This window comes from Lathyrus oleraceus, chromosome 4 (genome assembly GCF_024323335.1).
Source record: "Lathyrus oleraceus cultivar Zhongwan6 chromosome 4, CAAS_Psat_ZW6_1.0, whole genome shotgun sequence".
In the NCBI taxonomy this organism is placed as follows: Eukaryota; Viridiplantae; Streptophyta; class Magnoliopsida; order Fabales; family Fabaceae; genus Lathyrus; species Lathyrus oleraceus.
The window spans coordinates 90,555,352-90,565,745 of record NC_066582.1 but is presented as its reverse complement, the minus strand read 5'-3'; positions in this window follow the sequence as shown (position 1 = coordinate 90,565,745).

The following is a 10,394-nucleotide window of genomic DNA, read 5'->3' as shown; positions in this document are numbered from 1 at the left end:
TCTTTTCCCAGGTTTACTCTGAGCGTTTCCTTTCCCTCTTTTGGGATAAATAACGCACGGTGGCGGCTCTGTTGTTCTTGTTTTCCCGCCGGTTTTTCGCGTGATGCGACAGGATGGAAAGGCAAAAAAATCAAAGAAGCATTTGTATATATGTGCCTGGCGCGGAATCGAACTGGGAGGCTTTTCAAATAGTGGCGCGCTGAAGATGAAACTCAGCGTTTCATTTAATTTGTGGCCGGTCAACATGTACATGTGGCCAAGTCAAAGCGCGGTATGCCAATCAAAATGCCATGCATGCTAATACGTGGACCAGTACATGTCAAGATATGGATTAACACATGCAAGCGCAGAAATTTTTTCCAGAAAGATCAAAGCATGGCCTGGAGATGAACTTCATCATCTTCATCGTAATATTCATGAACAGTACACATGCTCAAGAACAAAAATCTCAGAAATCACAATTAAACATATCATCATGTAGATCTTCCAACATAGAGCACAAATCCATGCATGGTTTAGCCTAATTCCAACTACCATGAGCAAATCGAAGCCAAGAACATTCATGCACAAAACTTTAAATCGACCTAACTAACTCAATTCTGCATGGAATTTTATGATCTAAAGCTCAGAATATTCAGCATCAAAAGATTAACAACAATAGCATAAGCATTTTGAGAAATGAGAGATTCGACTTGATGACCTCTTGAAGGAGTAGAACTGGAATTGGTGTGTTTCAGGCTTTGCAATGCTCGAAACCTCCTCTACAATGCTTGTACAGATGATTGGAAGAGAGATTGAAGTTCAATTGTGCACGAATTCTCCAAAATTTCAAATCACCATTGATAAGTTCAAGCTTCAAGCTGCTTCAAACAGGCACGAATTGTTATGGATCTTCCTTCAAACTTGCTCCAATATGCTTCCAGATGATGAATGGATCAAGAAAAGTGGATTGTGTTTGAAGAATTTGAAAGAAAAAAGTGAGAGAAAATTTGATAATTTTGATCTAGATCTGAAAAAAGTGATTGTTGTTAGCTGAAAACAGTTAGGTTTAGGCTTATATACCTCCTACTAATCACTCTCCTAATCATGTTTAGGCAAATGTAATTGGAATTAGCCAAAATAAGGTGCATATGCAAATTTGGTATTTCACCTCTATGCATGGTATGCATGCATGAACAGTACACGAATTCACTTTAATTTCACTTAAAAATCCATTTTGGAGCTATTGGCAATGATAGAATGTTCAAATGATTGACCAATTTTAAACTTAAAAATTTCCCTCCAAAAATCAAGTGAATTAGCAAATGTCTATATGATGATAATGCATGTCATGTAATGCAAGATTTGAAAACTAGAAGTCAAAAGAAGAACAATGCAAAAAGAGCCATCCAATTTGGAGTTTTGGTTAAGAAGTTATGCTCATTTGAATCTTCAAGTACACCTTGCCATGTTTTGATCATATCTCTTCAACCACACATGAGAAATCCATGATCTTTGACTTTTTGGAAATGGGAGAGAAAGATCTACAACTTTCACGTTGGATAAAATTTCATTTGAAGCTTTCTTGATGATGTAATCTTTAGTTGAAAACCTTTCCATTTTTGGCAAATTCAAATTACAGGTCACCTGCTATTTTTGGAAAGTTTTGATCTGACCTCAAATTCTTCAATGTTGATGTTTGAAATGTCAAATGAGGCTTGTTCACACATGAATGAGGCATCTCTAACCATCTCCCACCTCCAAATCCACAATGGAACTGACAGTTGACTTCTGTTGACTTTTTAGGGTTTCAGATGATTTGCACATTGACTGATGAGCTTTGAACCTTCAATTCTTGGCCCAACCATCCCAAAATTATCTTTGAACCATATGAACTCATTGTACCAACCCTAGGGATTTTATTCCATAGAAAATGCACTTGCTTGCTTGCACAGTTGAATCTCCTAATGCCAGTCTTGATTGATGACTTGAGGGACTATGCAATGAACAATGCAATGTTTATGACCTAAACATGAAAATGTATATACAAAATGGGAGGTGAAAATTTGAGGTGCTACACTTACCCCTCAAAGTCTTCAGTTCCTTGCGCAGCTCCAGGAATTGATCTTTCATTTCATCCATCTTTTCATAAACATCCGGGCCCTCAGATGGCTCAGAATGATAAATGCTGTCTTCAACACAGGGAAGGGTGTGCACAACAGAAGGTGGCACAGACAGGACCAGGCTAGATGTCGGCATAGAAGCGAGAGTAGGAGCGAAACCCTCTGGTATGAAATTAGCAGGCATTCCCCAAGGGAATCCGGCTGGCATAGTCGAAGCGAAGTGGGCTGTTGCAGCAGGCACAGTTGAAGTTTCTATCTCAGAGATGACCGTCCTCGCAGGAGGAGTTGCAGGAGTAGGTGAAGCTTGGCTTTGTGCGGCCAGAACTGACTCCATCATGGCAGTCAGCCTAGCAATCTCTTCCTTCAAGTCCCTGTTCTCTTGCTCTAGATGCTCCATTATCTTCAGATGATTGGCTCTAGTATTATATCGGTGCGTCAGCACGCAATGTTTGTGCATATGATTTGTTTTTAATCAGAGGAATTTTTTAGAAATCTATTTGAAAATATTTGAAAATATTAATCTTTTAAGATATATATGGGAATACTCATAGCAATAATATTTGAAAACTTTTTACACCAATGAAGTAATACAGTTTTGGTAACCAAATACAATAAAAGAGGAGAGGAGAATGAACATCCTATGGAGCCCTAGAAACAATCTTTCAAAGCCTTTGAGATCGGAAGATAAGTTGCATGAAGCCTCTCCACCTCTCGCTCATAAGCTGCTTCCATATCAGCCTTCTCCTAGGTAAGCTGATCATACTTCCTCTTCCAAAACCTAGATGAATGAGGAAGAAGAGAAGTAACCACATCATAAGGCTCATCAATAACTTGATGCTCTAGAAACTCTATCACTGCATCCTTATCTTTGAGCTGCTGAAGAAGTTCCTCACGCTCACGAACCCAGGCACGCGAGTGGTCTTCATCTCTCAACTCCTCTACGCCTCGATTAGGGAGGATCGAAGGGCCAACCATAACCATAGGGGTAGGTCTCGGATATTCATATGGCATGCGGTACTCAAGAGCTCTCTTCCTCACCCAAGCGGTGTAGGATTCCAAAGCAATGCAATTCTTCGGACCAAGCTCATTCCTCCCTTTCATATGAACTTTGCGCCAGGCGCGGACCATTCTATCCTTCAAGTTTTTGGGATCCTTACCCTTTTCAAAGAACAAGCATTCCTACAAAACGTTTTTAGGTTTATCCTTTAAGGGGAACCCAAGCTGACGGCGAGCCAAAGAGGGATTGTAGTTAATTCCACCACATATTCCAAGAAGAGGCACATTGGAGAATTCACCACAAGAGTCAATAATCTGAACTCCATCATAAACACGATCATACCAAGAGATATCATCATTAGTGAGAGTCATAAGTCTCGCAGACCACCGTAGACATCCCTTGTTCTCCTTGAAGGCGAGCGTCTGAGGCAAGTGTGAAATAAACCACTTGTACAACAGAGGCAGGAAACACACAATGGAACCACCACCCTTTGCATTCCTCATATGCAAAGAGAAATAAGTGTCACCCAACAGAGTAGGAACGAGATTAAGAGAAGAGAAAATCATAATAACGTTCACATCCACAAAGTTGTCGATGTTGGGAAATAACACTAGCCCATAGATGAGTAGTACCAATATGGCCTCAAAAGCATCCTCACTCATGGCATTCCCAAACAAAGTAGCTTTGGCAATGAGAAAATCATATGGGAGACCTTGAATTCCACCTTTAGTAGTCATATGAGCAACAATGTCAGATACATCTACATGAAGCATATCAGCAATCACTTGAGAAGACGGAATCTTCTGTAAACCACTGAACGACAACTAATCAAGAATAGGTATACCCACATGATAGGCATACTCCTCAAGTGTAGGCAAAAGCTGGAAATCCGTGAAAGTGAAGCACCGATACAGAGGATCGTAGAACTGCACCAATACACTTATCAAACCATCATCCACCTAAGTAGAAAGAATAGACAGGAGCTTCCCATGGTGAGCTTTGAACTCCAAAGGCTCTAATATATAAGATGTCCAACTCCTTAACTCTTTCATGTCGGGTTGTCTAAAACTGTACTTCTTCATATTCCTTCTTTGCTTATCCATGTCTCTGAAAATTTGCAAATAGACCCCTTAAGTTCCTTGAAATTTTTTATTTTTGATGATATGGATGCAAATGAATGCATGAATTCATGGATGCAACAATCACACTCAAGGATTAAGCAAGTCACGCCACACAAAGGTCACGGGACGGCTCAAGTCATTGTCACTATCAATCATCCATTTTGGTGGATTATGGTTTACACCTTATCAACACCCAAGTTCCGTTGATATTGAGAATGTACGAGAACAGATCAACCACGAATAAAGGGTTTGTTGTAAGTCACGAGCATGGAGCATCGGTTAAGAGCCACCCAATGGGAGTGTACTATGGTTAAACCTGACAATCATGTTCTAAAAGGTCCCTATAGTCATCATCTCATCTTTCGGATATTATCGGATTAAACGACTACTCGTATTCCCAAAATATTCTCAAGAGAGACTCTTATGAGTGTAGTATCACGTAACGATCGTATGAAATCTTACACTTGAACGACCTTCGCACTACGTCCTAATATAGGCCAAGATGGGCTAGGTATCTAAGGTCCTTGGCTTCTAAGGTTTATATTAGAAAGAGTAATGCCTAACCACGACTACTCGTGTGACATTATTGATCCCAATAAGACCTCCACCAAGTGATTGGGCTTGCAAGTCAACTTGCTAAGGAATAACTCCACACAAGTCAACAAGACTATGCCATTCTCCTATCATAATTGCACTCGATTTCGGGTATAGAACTCATCTCACAGGAAACCACCAAGCACACAAAAAATTAATATATCAAGCAATTCATACATTACAAACAATACAACCATCCCATATTTTCACAAAAATATGTCACCATTAAATATAAACATATAACACACATAAGCAAAAAGTAGGCTAAACCCACTAGAGAATATAATTCCCTAGCATAATCGCCACTTTTCTGTAGCGGGGTTTTCGTTACCTTTAGGTTTATTGACTAAACCAAAAGTCAACATACAATTCGAGTCGCCACCGCACTTTTATTTGTCCAAAGGAAAGGCTAAAAAGCGAACAAAAGCCAAGTAAGAAGTTTTATCAAATCAAGAACTAATAAAAATGTCAGAGATCTAGATAAGGGGGTTGGTTATGAAATTGGAAGGTTTTACGCACCCAAAACATCCTTAGTACTCTAAGGGAACCTCTTTTTGCAAACATGTATTGTAGGTTGGTATTTGTGAAAATATGTGCAAAAGATTGAGGGGATGAGAAAGAATAGATTATATTTACAATTTTGTTGTGTGAATGGATGAACCCATTGCCTACGTACCATCACAAAGGTAGGATCAAAACCTCGTAGTTCGGGGCAAAAGTATTAAAAATTGGGGAATTGATTTGATCAAAAGCCTTAAGGTCTTTTGTTATCAAAGGGAGAAAACTCAACCTAAACCAACAATCCACCATGTGAGGAAGGATTCAACAAGCTAGTGAGGGGTTAACCCTATAATAAGCATGGAAGACTTATAATCTAACCACTAAGGATGCGGTGAGATTTACATCAAACACTGTGATAACTCAAACCTATGACTAATGTTTTTGAAAAGGTTTTAATAAGGTGGCCATTGGAACCACAAAAACAACTTGAAGTGAGTTATATTTACAAGTTAGGTTTATTTACAAAATGAAGCCAAAGTTGGATTAAGATTTATTCATAGGCATAGAGCCTAGGTTTCTAGTTTGAAAAACAATGTCAAAGTTTGAAAGGAAAGACTTTTGGCTTGGGTTAGAGTGAGGACAAGAATAGAAGGGCTAGTCCTAAAGCATACAAAGATAAGATAAAACCCTTCGAGTTCCTTTTCTTGAAACCATAGAAATGATTCAAGATGCTCCTTTCCTTTGGACTTGGCACACAATCAAGCAATCAAACAAATTAGATTCAAGCTCCTATGATCTCCATTTGGCTTGTCTCTCTTAACTTTGCTACTCATGACAATGGTCCTCCTTACTACCTCAGGATGGAATCCCTATCACACAAGAGCAAACATTAAAAAGTTCACAACACAATAATAGGAATGGACAAAGAATAAGTTTTGAAAAGGAAGTCCTTTAAAGTCAACTTTGAGATTTAGCATTCTAAAGGCATGAGGCCTAGTTGCTCTTCAACAAATTTAGCATTCTAAAGGCATGAGGCCTAGTTGCTCTTGAACTCCTTTAAGCATAGGTTTGTCCTAATTCTAAGTCCTTTCTCCTTTTTGCATTAAGTTCACACAAAACAAAGACAAAACAACCACAAGACAATAATATATTTATATACAATAATGAGCTCAAATGAGCAAAGGGAAAATGGCATAAACATAAAATATGTGCTCAAGTGAGCAAAATGAAAAGCAATATGAATAAATGAGCAAGAAATAAAGTGCATTAAAGTAAAGGGCAAGAAATTAAATGCTCAAATTTAAAGTTAGTAATTAGTGAAGTTATGTTAGTTTGTCATAAGACAATGTAGCGCTATGTTAAGCAATCGTAAATGGACTAATGTAGTAGTCACACCTATCTGAGGTCGGTCAATAAAAGTATTGGTAAATAAGCACAAGTTAAAGATCGTGACTAGTAAGCCAAGCTCCAAAAACTTGCCATGCCAAAACAAAAGGGGAAAGGCCTTCTATGGACTTTAGATTTTTTGCTTGACCAAGAAGCACTATCTTGGACACAAAACAACTCACTTGATCTTAGATCAAGTTGAGTTTGGTTTGGATCAAAGAAGGGTAAACCTCTCATTTGTCAAGACTAACCATAAGACATTAACTCATTGGCCAAAATAAAAAGAATGGGATGAAGATGAAATGGATGGAAAGAGAAATCAAATATCAAACTCAATTGATCAAATGTGAACCAAGTCATCATCAATCAATGTTAAACAGAAGAGAAATGAAGATTACAAGTCAACAAGTCAAACATATTTTTTTGGTAATTTTTGAATTAAAAATAAATGCAAAATAAAATAAACAAAATATGGTCAAACCTCAAATTTAATTCAAATCAACTTCAACAAGTCGAATTAAATTCTCATAGGTCTAACATGGTTAAACAAACTTTGACAAATTTTCTCAATAATTTTTGAAATCATAAACTATTTAAAAATAATTAAAAACAATAAAAAATAACACAATATGAATTAAAATCTTAAATAAATCTCATATCAAATAAGAAAATGATGAGAGTATTTTTCATTGGCTTATCATGATCCATAGGTGTTAGGAAAATATTTTTTGGATTTTTCAAATATCAAAAGGTATTTTAAAATGAATTAAAACCATTAAAAACCAAATAATTCATAAAAAATATTAAAGGAAGTCACAAAAATAATTAAAAATCAAAATGTGAAACTAGATTTTTAAAGAATTTTTTTGGCATTGGTCTCATATTTTTGTGACTTCGAATAAAATATTTATGAATTTTTGAAAATAAAAGGAATTAACTGAAATTAAAAGAAAAAAAGGAAAATAGAAAAATCCAGCGCCATCAGATCAATTCATTAATTGACGTGGCATGGATCTCATGGCTCAGAGGCGCAGTCACATGGTGATCCCTGGTCAAACGCGTAACACAACGATTTAAAAGAAGTAAACACATTGGACACTCGTGATTAAAACGTTGAGACACAATCCAAAGGCTGGGATGCTACCACATGGGGAAGGTGGTGGAAACCACCATCTTCTCCGGCGATCTAACCAATTTCGGCCACCACGCGCAGGAAAATTTTTTGTAATGAAAATGAGAAATGAGGACATCAAAATGAAACTGAGGTGATGTGCATCAGCCCTGTAACCATGGATCATCCTCACAGTTCCTATTTATGGAAAAACGTGAGCTTGAAGATCATGGTGCATGAACTGAAATGGCACAATTTGCAAAATTAAGACCACCACTGGCCTGCCTTAAGTAAGGGGACTTCAGAAAACCAAACAAACCAAAGAAATTCACATTATATTGCAAGATCTAAATCAAGAATGTTTAATGTTCTACCTCTGAAATGAAGCTTCAAATGGCACGAATTCTCGAAGCTCTTAATCTACTTTTGCTCTGGAAGTGTGATGATGATGCTAGGTTAAGGAATTGAGCTTTGAAGATCAACTAATGATGTGGAAATTCAAGCTTGAAAGAGAAATAGAAAACTAAAAATTCCTTTAGTGAGGGTTTGGATTTCAATTCAGCAGCAATTCAGATCTCCACTTGGTAACCAATTGAAGCTCAAGGCACCTCTATTTATAGCTGGATGTGGATGATTCCCATGCTTCTTTCATGTGCATGGCCATTTGAATTTTGGTGCATGGGCCTGTACAGGCGCGTGCAAAGCCCAAAGGTGGATGCAAAGTTTGTTGAGATCATGAGAACACCATTTAGTCGTGTGCATTGGACTGAAACAACTTGCATTTCAAGTTTTCACCATAAAACATCAAAATGATCATGAAGAAAGAGCTCTTCGAAAATCACACATGGAAAGGCCAAAAAATTAATGTGAGTAATGGTTAGAAAGCCCTTGAAATAAGGAACAAAATTCATGTTGGCCAAAAATTCATTTGGAGTTTGGAAATTAATGAAAACTGACTGTGAAAGTTTGGGTACAAAACATGTCTAAGTCACCTTTGAAAATTTGCACCAAAAGCAAGCATCTTCAATCCCTTCTGTTTCCATGATGCAAGCTTCAAATGGAAAAACCTCTAACATCAAAGTTGTAGATAGTTTTAAGATGATAAATTTAGACTCAACTTTTATATCATTTGGATTTTTCATGAGAAAGTTCTGGGCACTTGAAGTTGGGCATTTTTCAAATTCAATGACTTAGGTCCAAAGTGACCTATAATGTTTTTTATTATCACATGTGTTTATTTTAGGATTATGAAATTTTTCTCAACATAAAATTTGAAGTGTACATCTTAAAATTTCAAATGCATTTGGTCTCACCTCAAAATCATGAAAATTAAGGAAGTTAGGTCCTTGGGAAGTTGACCCAAAAGTAGGGTTTCAGTAAAAATGACCTATAATTTTTTGAAATGAATGATGACCTTTTAAGTTTCAAATGGAGTTTTAATGAACATGAAAGGTGTTCATATGGTTCGTAAGAACATTTTTTCTCTTGTGGTCATCTTCATTTGGCAAACATATCACAAGTATTATCTCAGTGATCTCCAATTTAGTTAGATGACTTGACTGGTCAACTTCCCAAGGCCAAACTTCAAATCTTGATGAATGAATTATTGAGGATCCTCAAATAGGCTTATATATGCATAAATTAATGAATTAAATAACTTACCTTGATTAAATTTGATCATAGGTTGAGGTTGCTTTATGAGCAAGGCACAGTCAAAGCACAGTTGAATTAGGGTTTCCTTGGGAAACAATCCTCAAGCCCTTTGGGTTATCTTGATCAAATTGGAAAATTGAGATACTTGGGAGACATATATGATGATTATGAACTTTGTGGACCATTGTCATACTTTTTCTCATCCTCATCTAGCCATCTCATTGAGCTTAGGAGCCTCCTAGGAGCATGGGAGCACATGATCAGTTGAGCTTCAAAACAAAAAGAGTTAGTGACATATTTTTGTTCTTTTGGTTAGTAAAAAAATAAGAAAAGCAATAATATACAATAAAATCATGCTTGGTGGTCTCAAACCACTCATACAAGTCCCAACATAGGGTTAAGGAGCCAAACATGCTATGATCCTTGAGGCAATGCAATGAGCAATGATATGATGCCATGAGGGATATTAGGGTCAAAATTAGGGTCTTACACATTGGATTTAGGGGATTGATGGAATGTACATTCCATATCCCAAAATTAATGAATGATATTAATTTGGTAAAGTCCTCCTTTGATCAATTTGAGTTTTGATCCATTCCCCCCCCCCCCCCCCCCTCTTCATCTCATTCCCATTCTTTATGCATTCATCTCATTTGGCCTATGATATCTTAAAGTCCTAAAGCTAGTTGATTGAAAAATTAACATGAGTATGGATGAGATTAGGCCACCTCTTTTGCATATTTCTTTCTGTGTGAGCTATGTTTCATGAGCATAGTCAATTATACTATGTCTCTAACATGCATTAACACCAAAATTCTATTGCTCGGCCCCAAATAGTTGTGACTCCTACATAAGTCCAATTACGATTGCTTAACATAGCACTAAATGTGTAACACAAAAGGCATAGCATTCTAGTTAGTGAGATTGTA